General features: G+C 38.1%; 1 pseudogene; it reads right to left on the bottom strand.

Moving 5' to 3' along the window:
• The window catches only part of LOC135196930 (suppressor of fused homolog), a 57,847-nt pseudogene that overhangs the window by 18,607 nt on the left and 22,952 nt on the right, over positions 1 to 16,288 (bottom strand).

A 16,288-nucleotide genomic window follows, 5' to 3' on the forward strand; every position in this document is an offset into this window, starting at 1 on the left:
ACCGATAACAATTTTGTTTGAAAACTCGCGCGCCACCAACTGAGTTAGACTCGACCACCGTTCCTCCATTTGGAAGGAAGCCATCAAAGCAGCTACCACCTTCCAAGGGCGTGACTATTTGTCCAACAAGAGGAGCCATGTGCCATGATGAAAATGGAAGAGGCTGCTTGTCTTTCTATGGATTGAGGACAAAAGTGAAATCTCAATTGGCAATGCGATAACCGAAGACGGCAATCTGCCAGGAAGGCCAGCGCTATTTCTTCGGCAATTTGGTTGTTGCCAAATCCGAATAGGGTACGGCGGAGGAAAGGGGACCATCGACGCCAAAGCCCAGAGTTGCACGGCTTCTCCATGGGTGGTTCGAAAAATTCCTTAAACGGACTGGCATCCATTTCGGTGGTGAAGAAAATTGGAAAACTTTGGCAAAATAACGTAAAGTATAAAAAAAGTAAAAAAAAATGGTAAAAACATCAAAAAGAAAAAAAAAAAAATTTAGTTTTAAGGTTTTTTGTAAAGTTGAAGTATTAACAGTTTTTGGCTAATGTGTTTTGGTAAAGTTTAGATTTGTTTTGACTGACCATTTTTTTGTTTTATGGGTTTTCGTAAAGTTGTCAAGTGTACGTATCTGCCGTTTGTTGTCCCTCCTCCTCTGTCGCCACTTTCAGGACCATAGCCTGTCCTGTGCCCCTTCGTAAAGGTAACAAGCTTCCACATTTTTACTACTATAACGTACATATTTCCTTTCTTGGTATACCATGTACACGTAATACAACGATTTACAGGTAATTAGCAGTACGTATTAAGTTAGGTTTATTGGTACGGTCCCAAATTTTGTTGTAGTATTTCATTATTTATAGGTCAATTTAGCTTTATTATGAAATTTAACTGGGGCGGTGTTTTGGAGGGCTTGGAACGGATTAGCCATTTTTCATGTAAAATGCGGTCAAGGTTAAATAACGGAAAAAATTCATGATACAAGGGCGGCGGCCTCAGAACTTAATTTGCGTAATCTCAAGGTACCCCACTGTAACTGTAATTACAAAAAATCATCATGTGAAAGTATTTTTTACAAGATGCTATGATAATCTTTCCATCTCTCTCTCTCTCTCTCTCTCTTACAGAGAGATGTATTTTTGGGGTGATGATTTACTTTTAATTTCCAAATATCAAATTAATTGTTAAATAGCAATAAATGTAAAGATTGGCGTGTGTGGTGTAAAACGTACTAAAGAGATTGAATTAGCAAGAATTTAAGTTTTTATAAATAAAAAGAAATTATGTGAAGAATTGGTGCAAGAAAATGCATTTTACCCCCGCCCGTCCTTGTTGAATCCAAGGTATCCAGGCAGGGTTAGGAGCTGGGCTGGCGCAACAAATGTCCAAAAACAGGAAGAGGAGTGGTTTGCTATCAAAGGATCATGAATAATTCTCTCTCTCTCTCTCTCTTACTTTGAGATGATGATAATTTTCTATGGTACATTTGTATGTTTTATCAATATTTTCGCCATAATAATAATCGGTAAAAAAATAACTAATTTCCAAAATTTCCATAATGTGGATAGTATTTTGTAAACGAAGAACAATAATCTATTCTGCAACTCCCTTTTGTTAAAATGGATAAACCTCTCTCTCTCTCCTCTCTCTCTCTCTCTCTCTCTCCTCCTCTCTCTCTCTTCTCTCTCTCTCCTCTCCTCCACGAGATACTAGTAATGGTCTTGAAGTGGGGTAACTCTTGAGTGTAAACTCTCGCCCTTTGTTTTCGGTTTAGGCTGGAAGTGTATGTAAATGAAGGTGATAGTCTTTTAAGGCACGTTACTATATTTTTGGTGGTGAAAATTAATTAATATACCAGTACTAGTTTTACAAATAATATTGAACAGGTTTAATGAGATTTTAAAACAGTAACAATAACCATATCTCTCTCTCTCTCTTACCATGGTTTTATTTTTTGTTGTGTAGTGTTCTTATTATTAAAGTAGGTTAGTTTTAGTTTTTTCCAGACCTCTGAGTCTCAAGTAGACTCTTCTTCGGGGGGGCTCTGGTGTTTTGGTAGTGTAAATAAATGATTTTACCTTATAACTAATTTTTTGTTCAAATTTAATTAAAAGATTAAGTTAAAAAATAGCGATTCCTCCCAGTCCTTTTTATTTCCTACCCATTAGGAGGAAGGGGGAGGCGGGGCTGGGGAGTATATGACAGTTTGATATTACCGAATTGGCGGAGGGGAGAAGGAAGAGTCAGAGTCGCTAGGAAGTTTATTCTCTCTCTCCTCTTCTCTCCTCTCCTCTCTCTCTCTCTCTTCTCTCTCTCTCTCTCTCTCTCTCTCTCCTCTACTCTCTCTCTCCATCTCCATTATTTCTCTCTTGATCTTTCCAGAAACAATTCATAATTTCACTTCTTGACGGTCAGATATATTGATGTTGGCATTCATTGCTCTCTCTCTCTCTCTACTACTCTCTCTCTCTCTCCTCATCTCTCTCTCTCTTCTCTACTCTCTCTCTTCTCTCTCTATCTCTCTTCTCTCTCTCTCTGTTATTTGTGCTAGGTAGGTAATTATTTTTAATAGGTAAAATGTTTAAGATTGACTTTGAAATGATATTTAATAATATAACCTCAAAGATTAATGCAGTAAGTAGGTGAGTAATTTTCTGTTAGGTATACAGGGCGGCCCTCGGTTAGCGACAGGGGTTCCAGTTACCTGGCCACCGACGCAAGCGAATTTTCGACGTGGACGATTTTTAAAGGCCTACGGCCGCCGCACACCTTCTTTCGAAACTCTAGACCAGTCAAAGGCGCCGTAATCCCACAACGGCGCAATAAGTAAAACTATATTTATGCAGTATAGAACTATAGAATTTACTGTACAGTACATGTGGGTGCCTAGAGTATGTAAAGATATAATAAAGTTTATACAGTGTATAAAGTTTATACAGTGTACAGGTAGCTGTAGTGTTCAGGTTATGATCATTAGTCTTATGATAGTCCGATTTTATGAGAGATCAAATTACAATGGCCTAACTTTATCCATCCATTCTAGTTACATAAGTTCAATAACAGCAAAAGAGAATGATGAAAGTGTGGTGGTTTTAACGTTATACTCGTTGCTGTGAACGTACAGCCATGAACAACCGAACGAGAAACGACTTTTTTTCTAAGTACAACCGAACTGGATAACATCTGTTTGCATTTCGATCATCGTACTACAGTGCAACATTGCCGTATTTGCTATAAATGGCGTTATGTATAGAATAGAACTGAGATACTTAATGTAATAACTTTATTCGCTATAGATCAGAGATCAATATAGATTAAAGATCAACCGGAATATGCCGTTAAATTTAAACCTAGTTATAACTGAAGCTGAGAAAACTGTTCAAGCTGCTAATGACTATTATCGTACATCGGCAATAAGGATAAAACTGCAGTAAACGTCTGCATCACACACAACTGTAGATAAAATTGGGATAAAATCATTTTAATCAAAACTACTGTGCTTGAAAGAACACATTTTACTGTTGGTTTCACGCCGATATAAGATAAATAATGTAAAGTTCGTATTACGATGATATAAAGGATTATTGCGAACGGAATCACGTAATTTTTTACGCAATAAACATGCCGCCAACGTAATCTGTTAACGAAAAAATAGTAGTTCACCATTCACAACGAGGACATATTCAATAAATATTCCACCTAAAAAAACACGCTGTATAAGGAAAAATAACTTTGTTCTCATATAAGTCAAGTATATAGATATTTCGTTTATGCTAACTAGAAGCAAGAGCATTCGCTCAGAATTGCGTTATGGTGAAACAAACTCGTATTCATCAGCTGATTTCAAACCACAACATTGGCCGCTCCGCGGAATACGGGCTTAAGTTTGCCGTAGTATTTAAAATACAATAATGAGAATACATACAATATTCTTGGATACAGTGAAATAATGTATAACTTTTTAAAGGATTTATGGGAAAAGATGCATAATTAATAAAATAACACAATGCATTTTTCGGAACTGGCGGACAAGAACGAACATGAAAAACCATCCCCTGACAACGTGGAGCGTAGTTACAAAGGCTGCCTTAATTTGTATCTTATTTCTGTACAAAAAATGAAAATACCTTTACGTAATATATTTTCATACACATTTTAAACATAAAAGCATAAACATTTGAAAAATCGACACATCGATCACTAAATTTGCACTCCTTTTATCTCGATATTTCGGAAGAGCGGCAGACAAGAACGAACTTGAAAAAAAAGCAACGTAGTTGATAACTTGAAGGGGAGTTTCAAAAGCTGCCTGTTTATCATATTTCTGCACAGAAATAAAAATACCCTATTCGTAATACATTTTCATACACATTTTAAACATAAAAGCATAAACTTTATTTATGAAAATTGACACATCGATCGCTAATTTGCACTTTATAAATCGATATTTTCGGAAGAGCGGCAGGCGGCGGCTTACAAGAAAGAACATGAAAAAAATATTGTATTTGATAACGTGAAGGGCAGTTTCAAAAGCTGCCTTGTATCATATTTCTGTACAGAAATAAAAATGCCTTTACATATACATTTTCATACACATTTTAAACAAAAGCATGACATTATGAATCGACACATCCATAGCTAAATTTACACTTATGTAACTCGATATTTTCGGAAGAGCGGCAGACGGCGGCATACAAGAACGAACTTGAAAAAAAACAACGTAGTTGGTAACTTGAAGGGGAGTTGGAGTTTCAAAAGCTGCCTGTTTATTATATTCTGCACAGAAATAAAACAAATCCCTATTCGTATACATTTTCATACACATTTTAAACATAAAAGCATAACATCTATATCGACACATCGATCGCTGATTTGCACTTTTTTTTAAATCGATATTTTCGGAAGAGCGGCAGGCGGCGGCTTACAAGAAAGAACATGAAAAAATATCGTATTTGATAACGTGAAGGGCAGTTTCAAAAGCTGCCTTTGTATCATCTGTACAGAAATAAAAATGCCTTTCACGTAATAATTTTCATACACATTTTAAACAAAAGCATGAACATTTATGAATCGACACATCCATAGCTAAATTACACTTATGTAAGTCGATATTTTCGGAAGAGCGGCAGACGGCGGCATACAAGAACGAACTGAAAAAAAACAACGTAGTTGATAACTTGAAGGGGAGTTTCAAAAGCTGCCTGTTTATTATATTCTGCACAGAAATAAAAAAAATACCCTATCGTAACACATTTTCATACACATTTTAACATAAAAGCATAAACATCTATAAATCGACACATCGATCGCTGATTTGCACTTTTTTTTAAATCTATATTTTCGGAAGAGCGGCAGGCGGCGGCTTACAAGAAAGAACATGAAAAAATATCGTATTTGATAACGTGAAGGGCAGTTTCAAAAGCTACCTTTGTATCATATTTCTGTACAGAAATAAAAATGCCTTACACGTAATACATTTTCATACACATTTTAAACAAAAGCATGAACATTTATGAATCGACACATCCATAGCTAAATTTGCACTTATGTTAACTCGATATTTTCGGCATAGAACAGCGTCCAGAGGCATATATTTTACCCTAATACCTATGTAATAACTCTCCATAAAATTTGTTAATATAATTTGCATAACCTTCATGGTTCTGAACGGCATTTCTACAAATGTATGGACTCGTTAGACAACGGCGCTAGCGGCGCTGTTAACTGAAATTTGTGCCGTAATGATACCTTTAAAATACCTTATTTTTTTAATGAATATTTTGACGACCGCCGTAAAAACGATTCGCCGTTGAGTGATTGCGCCGTTAACCGCAGGCTGCCTGTATTTGAAGTAGGATGTTATTAAAGGTATACTACATTTGGTATCTGAACTTTCAAGATAGCAGGGCAGTTATAAGCATTTTTAGTGGTGGTTTTAACTATTCACGAGGGTGTCTGGTACACGTCCCCGCGAATACGGGGGAACACTGATAGATATATAGATATATATATATATATATATATATATATATATATATATATATATATATATATATATATATATATATATATTATATATTTATACACAGACTAGTTTGCGTGTTTACAAAAGTAATATTACTACATGCATAATTCTTTTTCCATCACTCACACTTTATCTCATATCCCTCTGTACCTGTTGAAAAAATAAAGAATACAAAAAAAAGCATTAGCATTACCTCATCAGGATCTACAAGATCTGACAAATCCTCAACAAGGGTTGGGATGAAAATCATCAGGAATAAGAATTTGAAGCCATGGACCTTACTAGCAAATGGGCACCCTGAGTCTACAAAGGCACCTGCAACTGCAGGCGAGACAAAAGTAACTGCCCATGCATCTAAAACAGACTTGAATGTAAAATGCCTACCATGCTTCAATCGACCCCTGCAAAAAAATAAAGATAGTTATCGCAAAATTTTAATTCAATTTTGTATGAACCTATAAATTATGTAAATAAAGTAAGTTTTCAAAGTAACCTGTATTTTTCCTAACATACAACCCTGAAGTTCTTTACATAGGATTTATCTTGCGAACACAAGCTGGAATAGCCGTTAACTCCTAGACAAGGTTGTTAACCCTTAAACGCCGAAGCAGTAAAAAAAAAAAGTCTCCCGTTTGCCGGAGGTGTTTCAGAGTGAGCGCGGAAGCGGAAAAAATATTTTTTCAAAAAATCACAGCGCGCTTAGTTTTCAAGATTAAGAGTTCATTTTTGGCTCCCTTTTTTGTCATTGCTGAAGTTTAGTATGCAACCATCAGAAATGAAAAAAATATCTTATCATAATAAAATAATAATGCAATATATGATAGCGCAAAAAACGAAATTCATATATAATTGTATTCAAATCGCACTGTGCGCGAAACGGTTTTAAAGGTAACGAGTATTTTTTTTCTTTTTTTTTCGTTGTAATGTACACTAAATTGCAATCATTTTGGTATATAACACATTGTAAAACGATAAAAGCAACACAGAGAAAATATTATCACAAAATAATACATGAATTCGTAACACACGGACATAAACAAATATTTTTTCAAAAAATTCACCATAAATCTAAATATTGTCCTAGAGACTTCCAATTTCTTTCAAAATGAAGACAAAATGATTGAATATTACTATACTGTAAGAATATTAGCTTAAAAATGCAGTTTTCGACCATATCTGACGAGGTAAAGTTGACCGAATGTCGAATTTTTATATATATATTTTTTTATATAGAATTATTTCGGAAATAAGAAAAGCTACAAACCTTCAAAATTTTTCGTTTTATTCTACATGAAATTGCGCACATTTTCATATATAAAACTCTATGAAATGCCTAATATGAAACGGAGCAAATATTCCGAGAATGGTACGTACGCATTTCGGAGATTTGTGGCGGAGAATCGCGCGCGGGGGAGGAAGGAATGTTTTTTTTTTTAAATTCACCATATCTAAATATGTGCTAGAGACTTCGAATTTGTTTCAAGATGAAGATAAATGCCTGAATATTACTAGACTGTAAGAGTTTTAGCTTACAATTGCTTTTTTTTCCTTTTCTACCATTTCGGTAGAGTCAAAAGTTGACCGAACGTGGTTTTTTTTCTATTAATCGTGATTTATATGCAAATATTTCAAAAATGAGAAAATCTACAACCTTCAATTATTTTTGTTGTATTCTACATGAAATGCGCACATTTTCATATTTAAAACTTTATGTAACGGCTAATTTAAAATGGTGCAAACATTACCACAATCGCACGTATGATTTTTCGGAAGTGTTACCGCGCGGACGTAAAGAAAATGTTAGGTTTTTTTCATAAATTCACCATAAATCGAAATATTGCTAGAGACTTCCAATTTGTTGCAAACTGAAGGTAAATGCTTGAATATTACTAGAATATAAGCGGTTTGTAGCTTACAATTGCGTTTTTCGACCATTTCGGTAGAGTCAAAATTGACCGAAGGTTGAAAATTTGTCACTTATCATTTATAATATGAAAATATTTCAAAACTGATAAAAGCTACAACCATGGGTTGTTTTTAGTTGTATTGTGCATGAAATTGCGCACATTTTCATATATAAAACTTTATGTAACGGCTAATTTAAAATGGTGCAAACATTACCACAATCGCATGTATGATTTTTTCGGAAACTTACCGCGCGGACGTAAGGAAAATGTTTTTTCATAAATTCACCATAAATCAAAATATTGTGCTAGAGACTTCCAATTAGTTGCAAAATTAAGGTAAATGATTGAATATTACTAAAATATTAGAGTTTTAGCTTACAATTGCGTTTTTTCGACCATTTCGATAGAGTCAAAAGTTGACCAAGGTTGAAATTTTGGCACTTATCGTTATTTATGTGAAAATATCTCAAAACTGATAAAAGCTACAATCATGAGTATTTTTTTGTTGTATTCTACATAAAAATGCGCACATTTTCATATATAATATTCCATGTAACGGCTAATTTAAAATGGTACAAAAATTATGTCAAAGTGACGAAATAATTTCCGAGATGTGTCACAGATACTTTTTAGTGCGGCAAGAAAGAATTCGCGCTTGCGCGCCTGCGGTAACGATTGTAAACAAAACAACACCTTGCTCCGTGAACTCCCAGCATCCCCCAAGGCGCATGATTCAAGAGTTTTCGACTGGTAGGCCTAAAAGTATTTTTCCGCGAATTTAAAAAAAAACTTTAGTATGTCGACTAAAAATACTCCCAAATCGGCACCCGAGAGACAAAAAATGTCGACGTAAATACGTCCAGTCGGCGTTTAAGGGTTAACTACCAATGGGTAGGGGGATACCCCAACCTCCTGTCATACTGCAGCACTCCACTTCACCTTCCAGTCCAGGTACCAGAATGAGTGGCTGAGGTGGGACATGAATGTTAAGAACTTCATGATTGTATGTTAGGAAAAATGACAATTTTTTTTAATCAGTATGTATTTTTCATAACTAACAAACCTGAGGTCTTAACAATAAGATATTTTCTAAGCGCCAGGTGGTAACTGGTTAAAAACAATCAAAGATTGTAAGCTAGAAGTCTGTGAGATCTAGCAACTCCTGTGCGTAAGAGGTGATAGCTGGTCAGAGACTGCGCACTACCTTGTGACGTATTCAGTCTTTTCCCAACCCAACCCAGGAACTATAACAGAGAGAGAGGCAGCTAGAGGTGGGCAGTAAATGTTAAGACCTCAGGTTTGTTAGCTATGAAAAATACAAACTGATTAAAAAATTTGTCATTTGTTCATATGCGGAACAAACCTTTGGTCTTAACAATAGGATAGACTTATACTTGGTGAGAGGTACAAGTATCCAAAACCGGCTTGGAGTTAAGCTACCTGACCACCCCTCTTAGAAGAAAGAGTTATAGAGAAGGAGGTCTCATGCCTGTGAGCATATAGATAAACAGATATCTAACAACTCAGCCATCTGGGTTGAAGTACAATGATAAATGGGCAGATTCACTGCAACCAGGGAACCAATGAAAATTCTCTGACTGTTCAAGTAATAAACTGTATACTCACAGAGGTTTGTTACCACTCCTCACTCCCCCTTCCTGTAGAGAAGGGAGTATTTGCTACTGAACAGAGGGTTTGATATTTCCAAGATCATAAAACACACCAACTTTCAGTATGGCTACCTTACTCACCTGTATGATCACACCAGTTCAGCATATGACATAGTATATTCCTCAACCTGCCCATAGGAAGAAGAAAGGAAAAATTAGAAAGTAAGAGACCAGCCAACTCACACATTCTCTCTTCCACACAATCATCATAGGTAAGATACAAAATATCCTATTAGGGGTAATGGCTGAATTACACAACTTGTAGGGCAGCCACCACAAGACCTATGGAAAATGTGTCCAAAGATCTATGAGCAACATCTTTCAGGTAAAAAGAAGTGAACGTGAACTGGCGCAACCAGAAACCAGCGCTCAAAATTCTATGAACAGAAAAACTTTTCTTAAATGCCAGAGTAGAACTTATACCTCTGACGTCATGTGCTCTAGCCCGCACAGACTCAGTGGGAGAACCATCAGGTGAGGAATAAGCCTGCTTGATCGCCTCACTTATCCAGAATGAAACGATATTCTTGGAAACCTCTTTTCTAGGATGACGAGTACCGACAAAAAGTATATATCATCTTGGTCTTTGATGACGAGTCCTTTTAAGGTAGCATCTTAGGGGTCTGACTGGACAAAGTAAGAGCTCCTGTGGGTCATTGTCAACAAAGTCATGGAGTTGAGTGGAAAAGGAGGCAAATCCGTTAAGTACCGAGGGATTTTGAAGTCTTAGGCCATGAATTCCAAGGCAAACTTGAAGGTCACCCATCCCAACCCCTGGTGTTTCACATCATAACATAGGCCATGAAGCTCCCTCCCTCTCTTCGATTTTTTTTATAATTACAGTGTTCCCCCCGTATTGCGCGTTCTCCGGATTCGCGGACTCACACATTCGCGGATTTTTCTTTGGAATCTATCTAGAAATTATTCCGGACGGACTCGCCCCATTCGCGGAATTTTCCGACGAAAATAATCACTAATTAGTGTATTTGATGTTTATTTTATTTCATGACTAAATACATTTTTATGATACAAAAATGATTTAACTTAATTTTCAAAATATTAATTTTGATTAATACTGTATAGTAAGTTTAATAAGTTTAAATGATATCACATAATAAAAATAATAATTCTCTCTCTCTCCTCTCTCTCTACTACAAAGATATATGTTTTTTTGTATGATAAATAAATGATTTTATTATTTTCAATATAAATATTTATTTACAGCAATAATATCAATTCATTAAAGAAATACCATAGTGAAATAGTAAGATTTTAGCTTATAAATTAAAAAATTATGGAAGAACGAAGGAAATCCCAGTCAGATTCTTTCTCTAACTCAAGGTACTAAAACTCAGTATACGTATCAAGTTAAGTGACCGAGGGGGAAGGAGCTGATTTGTGGCTGCCACTCAAACGTTGGGGGCATGGAAATTTCCACCCCCCCCCCTCTCTCTCTCTCTTTCTCTCTCTTCTCTTTTACTGAGATGAGAGATTTTTTTATGGTACATATATGCGTAATATGTTTATTAATATTTTCAAATAATAATAATAATAACTGTAATTACAAAAATCATATGTGAAAGTATTTTACAAATACTACGATAATCTCTCTCTCTCTCTCTCTCTCTCTCTCTCTCTCTCTCTTCTCTCTCTCTCTCTCTCTCTCTCTTAAAGCGATGTATGAATATAAATTCATTAAAGAAAATACTAAAGTGAATTAGCAAGATTTTAGTTTATAAAATAAAAAGAATTAACGTAAGAAGAATGAAAGAAAATGCTCATTCCCACCCCGCATCTCTCTCTAAGAATTCCAGTAGCAAGCCGAGTTGGCTGGGGTCCAAACAACTGTGCTGCCATATCTTACGATAATGTACTCTCTCTCTCTCTACTGAGATGAGAGAATTTCTATGGTACATGTGTATGTTTATTAATATTTTTGCATAATAATAATAATAGTAATATAACTATATTCAAAATTCATATGTGATAGTATTTTAAAGAAGTACAATAATCTATCCACTTCACTCTTAAATAAGGACAACCCTCTCTCTCTCTCTCTCTCTCTCTCTCTCCTCTACTCTCTCTCTCTCTCTCTCTCTCTCTCTGCTATTGGCTGTTTATATATTTCTAATGGTAAAAATGTTTAAGATACTTTAAAATGATATTAATAATACCATTCAATGGTATATTTGATGTAGGATAATACTTTAAATAGACATTTGGTATTTGTGACTTCACATTTCCATTGTTCCACTGTAAAAAGAAAATGGATGTCTCAAATAGTAACAGTATGAAAGAAAACGTGCATGATGAATACTTATGGGGGGGACTGAATTATTTTCCCATACGTAACTAAGTCATTCAGTACGTACATAGTATGTATATGTATAAACATAAAATGTAAGATTTACTTTAAAATAGTATTAATAATATTTCAAAGATTAATATGAACCATATAGGATATTTTATGTATATTTGATGAAGGATGGTCTTTAAGGGATACTTTGGTATTTGCATGTTTAGGATAGGGGTTTATGAGCATTTTTTAGAGGGGGTTCCAAACATTCGCGGGATTTTAACTATTCACGGGGGGGTCTGGTACACATCCCCCGCGAATATGGGGGGACCACTGTACTGGGAATATCTGTCTTGCACGAGTGTTTGGAAAATACAGAAAACCATAACACTCTGAGAATGCCAGAAATTCCAAGGAATTCGAGCATTCACGCGAGATTCCTGGTTATCGTGGTAACAATTCTCAGGAATTCTTGTCTCGCCCAAGTGTTTGCAGATCATAGAAGACCAAAACACTTGGAGATTGCTAGAAATTCCAAAGAATTCTAAGCGCTTGGCGAGACCCCGAATTTCGTCAAAGGATTATCGGGGTGGGGCCCCTCCTCAATTCCTGTTGAAATCGAGGAGGAACGGGCATAAAAACCAGTCCTAAATGCAAGCATTTAAGACTGGAATGAGAGTACAATTCAATAGAATATACAATCGAGGCTACCAAAACTCAAGAACCCATAGGGGACTGCAAATTGAAATCCATCCAAAGGACAGAAAAAGCCATGGAGACAATTTTCAGTTTTGACATAAGATCCTTCCTCAATGATGTGGACATATGTCCGGTAGGACCCTAAGGTCCCTCCAGGAATGTAGTCCCTTGGCGCTGAATCCTACGGAGAGCCATCTGCAGGATCCCTCCTATTCACCTCCCCTCTCCCGGTGTAGCCATAGGAAGTAGAGGCAATAGGGGAGGAAGACTGGACGCTATCGCTCGCCTTGCTAGTGGAACTAGCAGGAGAAGCGAGTCATGGGCAGCCATCTACCTGCTATGATGGCTGCTCCGCAAGTCTAAAAAAGCGTTATCGTCTGGAGAGAACGCTTTCCTGAGGAGGGTTACGAAGCTCTCATACAGCAGGTGAAACATTTGCTGCCAACGAGCTGATACCGTCCTCCGATGTGTCCAAGTCCTCGTCGAGGCCGAAACCTCTCAAGAGGACCAAAGATGGTAGCCCCCATCGGTCTCTGCATGTATGGTCCCATGGGACCGTCACATCAATCACCGCAAGAGCGATCACCATCTTCCAGCCCCGTTCTTGAGGACGAGTCGGGGAGCGATGACCTTTGCTCAACGGCAAAAGCCGACATGACTGCTTTCGGAAAGGCTGGGTTGCAGGGTTACGAGGATCCTGAGGTGGAGATGGGACCTCTGGAGGAGGACAGGTACTGAGACTCGGACGTCTCTGCTTTTTGCGCCGAAACACTGAAAGAGGCAGAAGGAGAAGGTTCTACAGGTGCATGCATTTCTGCAGAAGCAGAACCGCATGCCGGTGTGGGCATGCACACAGGTTCTGAACGCGCATAAGCACATGTAGGGAAATAGCGCGCCTATTGGTGCTCGGGAGAACCCCTAGAAAAGCGTACGTTAGAACGATTTGACACTCTACAAGTGAAAAAGCGCGTCTGGGGCGTGATGCCGGAGACCGAGAGCACCTGTGGGAGCATCTAGATGAACGCTCTGGCGAAACGTGTTGGCGCGCGTGTATCAGTGAGTGCTTATGCTCCTGATGAGGCAGAGGTGAAGCAGCGAGTTGGGCAACGTGCACTACAGGTGAGCGCTGTCTAGACAAAGCATGTGTATCCATGCATGCTGTCAGAGCTTGCTGTACTGGAGCTACAAGGTGTGCAGATGAATGGTGTGCATCAGGAAGGTGTTCCTGATGTGTAGCAGCATGCACAGGTGCAGAACAGGGGGGGGGCACGCATTGGCATGTTGACCCCGAAAGGGACAGTCAGTCTCTCTGTGACCTCTCTCCAACGAAGGATCCTATTCGCGTGCCGAAGTATCACGCACTGCAGAGGACCGTGCAATTAGCAAAGCCTCCAGTGCGGGTGCCGTAGCATCGCACACTGAGGAGGATTGTATGTCCAGCGAAGGCCCCTTTGTACGTGCCGTAGCATCGCGCAAAGACGAGGGGCTTACAAGCAAAGGTCCAGCAGGTACCAAAGGAGAGTGCACATTAGCACGTCTCTGAGGGGAGTCTCTACTGCCTCTCTAAGAGTCACTGCTGCTTTTTTTTGAAGAAGGTGTGTCAGGAGGAGTCCGAGGACCCCATCCAGGGACAAGGCGAAGCTATAGGGCCCACATCCCCGAAGGTGGGTAGATAGGAGGACGAACCTGGCCAGCATCGATAGGAGCTTCCACAGAGGAGGGCTCTGGGGGCTGCAACGCAGAGGGAAGGGCGGCATTCTTGACAGCACGGGTGGTTTAAGCTGACTCCTCTGAAGAGCGCCGTTCGACGGCAGGCCAGGCAGTCCCAACGAAGGGCACAAAACACAAAAGGGTGTTGTCAACATGAACTGAAAGGCAAGGAACATCATTAGAAGGGCTAGGCATTCCCGTTTCACCATAGGAGTGAATTCGTCACTCTTACGTTCCTCACTCCCGGAGGAATGTGATGCCGAAGGTCCTGAAGGACAAGTCCCCGACGAGGAAGCAGAGGGTCTGGGTCGCTTGGTCTTCGAGGGAGAACTCGAAGGAAAGAATCCCTCTTCCTCTTTTGCTTCGCCGCCGGCAATACTCAACCCACTGGGCAGGCGACCAGATACGACACTCCTCATGGGGATTCCGATGTACAGGAATGCCCTCCGCAAGGACAAAGTGAGTGATTGTCTCTGTCCATCCTGCTCATGAAAGTCCCACACCTCCAACCAGGGACACCAGGGCAGGAATGCATAACCACCTCGTCAGTCATACTCGCATTTACCTAGAAAAAGAAAAAGAATGTGATAAATATTTCAACAAGACAGCGAGAGTGAAAGAGAGAGGTCTTTCCTCGCTGCCGACTGTAATCAAAAGTGAATACTCAGTGAGCCAGTGACAAGGCGGTGCTTCCCCACTGCTGGGCAGTAACTACTGGCCCGGTAGTTAATTACCTTGGTATAAAAGAATGTATTAGCTGGTAGTCTCAGCTGAGCTGCAATCTATCCTAAATAAAGGACAGAAGGTTTGTATATGGTGTAGGAACAAACTGAATTTTATTACAAGATGCCAAAGATTTGGTTATAAAATATATGAATCTTATGTTTAATACAGTTATATAATGAGATTTTGTAGCATATTTTTTTTACCACAGACAGTTTGGAGTACTTCGAATGTTGATACTTGATACTGATGTGAGTAGTTTACCAAGGTGAGTAAAATTTAAGTTTTGCCCCTCACATGAAATATCAATCATATAATGAATTGTAACTGAATTGGAACTGAAACCTAAGCTTATGATTTGAATTGAATTGGAATTGAACATTTATTTTTGAAAATGTTTTGGAATTGAATTAGATTTTATATATTCACAATTTTTGTTGAATTGGAATAGATTCGAAATAATAAAAATGAATTAACCCAAACCCTGCAGTATATCATTATAGTGACATGGAAAAAAATGTTGAAAGGTTTCAATACATCCAAATATGTTCATAAAAATGAATTAACCCAAACCCTACCCGAGTCCCAAACTTACGCAGACTTTGTAGCAAGAATATGTGAATACAGTATATCATTATATTAACATGGAAAACCTGTTGAAATGTTTCAATACTATATCCAAATATATTCACGCATTAGTCAGAGACGGTGGCCAAAAGAAAAACTGCGTAGAACTGACTGCACACTGACTTGGTTGGCAGTACTTCTGCCCTACTATCAGTAACTGTTACCATGAACACCTTTCAAAAGTTTAATGGCTGGATTTCGAGCTCACTGAAAGTTATCCATATATGTAAAGATCGAGGGTGTGTATTCATGTAGACACGAACAAATGTGCCATCTCCTAGGCTAATATGACTTTTCAAAATTCACTCTTTCGGCATTAAAGGTTATGTTGCTACAATCTACTGCATACTTGGTTATCCGCGGGGTTCTGCTTCAACGGCTTCATAAGCGAAAATTGCTGATAACCTAAAATCAGCAATTTATTGTGCTTATGGCACTAATAATCAGATTTTGGTGCTGATAACCAGTTAATGGCACCTCCGTCAGGTAAGAAGAAATTAGTGCATTGTGGCACCAAAAATAGCGGATTTTCAGCGATAGACAAGCGCCATAAAACTGGTTCGCTGATAACAAATGGCTGCTGTACATGCAGCTCATTCAAGTTTATTTCAAATATTACATTTTAAAATTGACCGTA

Source organism: Macrobrachium nipponense, chromosome 18 (assembly GCF_015104395.2).
Source record: "Macrobrachium nipponense isolate FS-2020 chromosome 18, ASM1510439v2, whole genome shotgun sequence".
NCBI lineage: Eukaryota > Metazoa > Arthropoda > Malacostraca > Decapoda > Palaemonidae > Macrobrachium > Macrobrachium nipponense.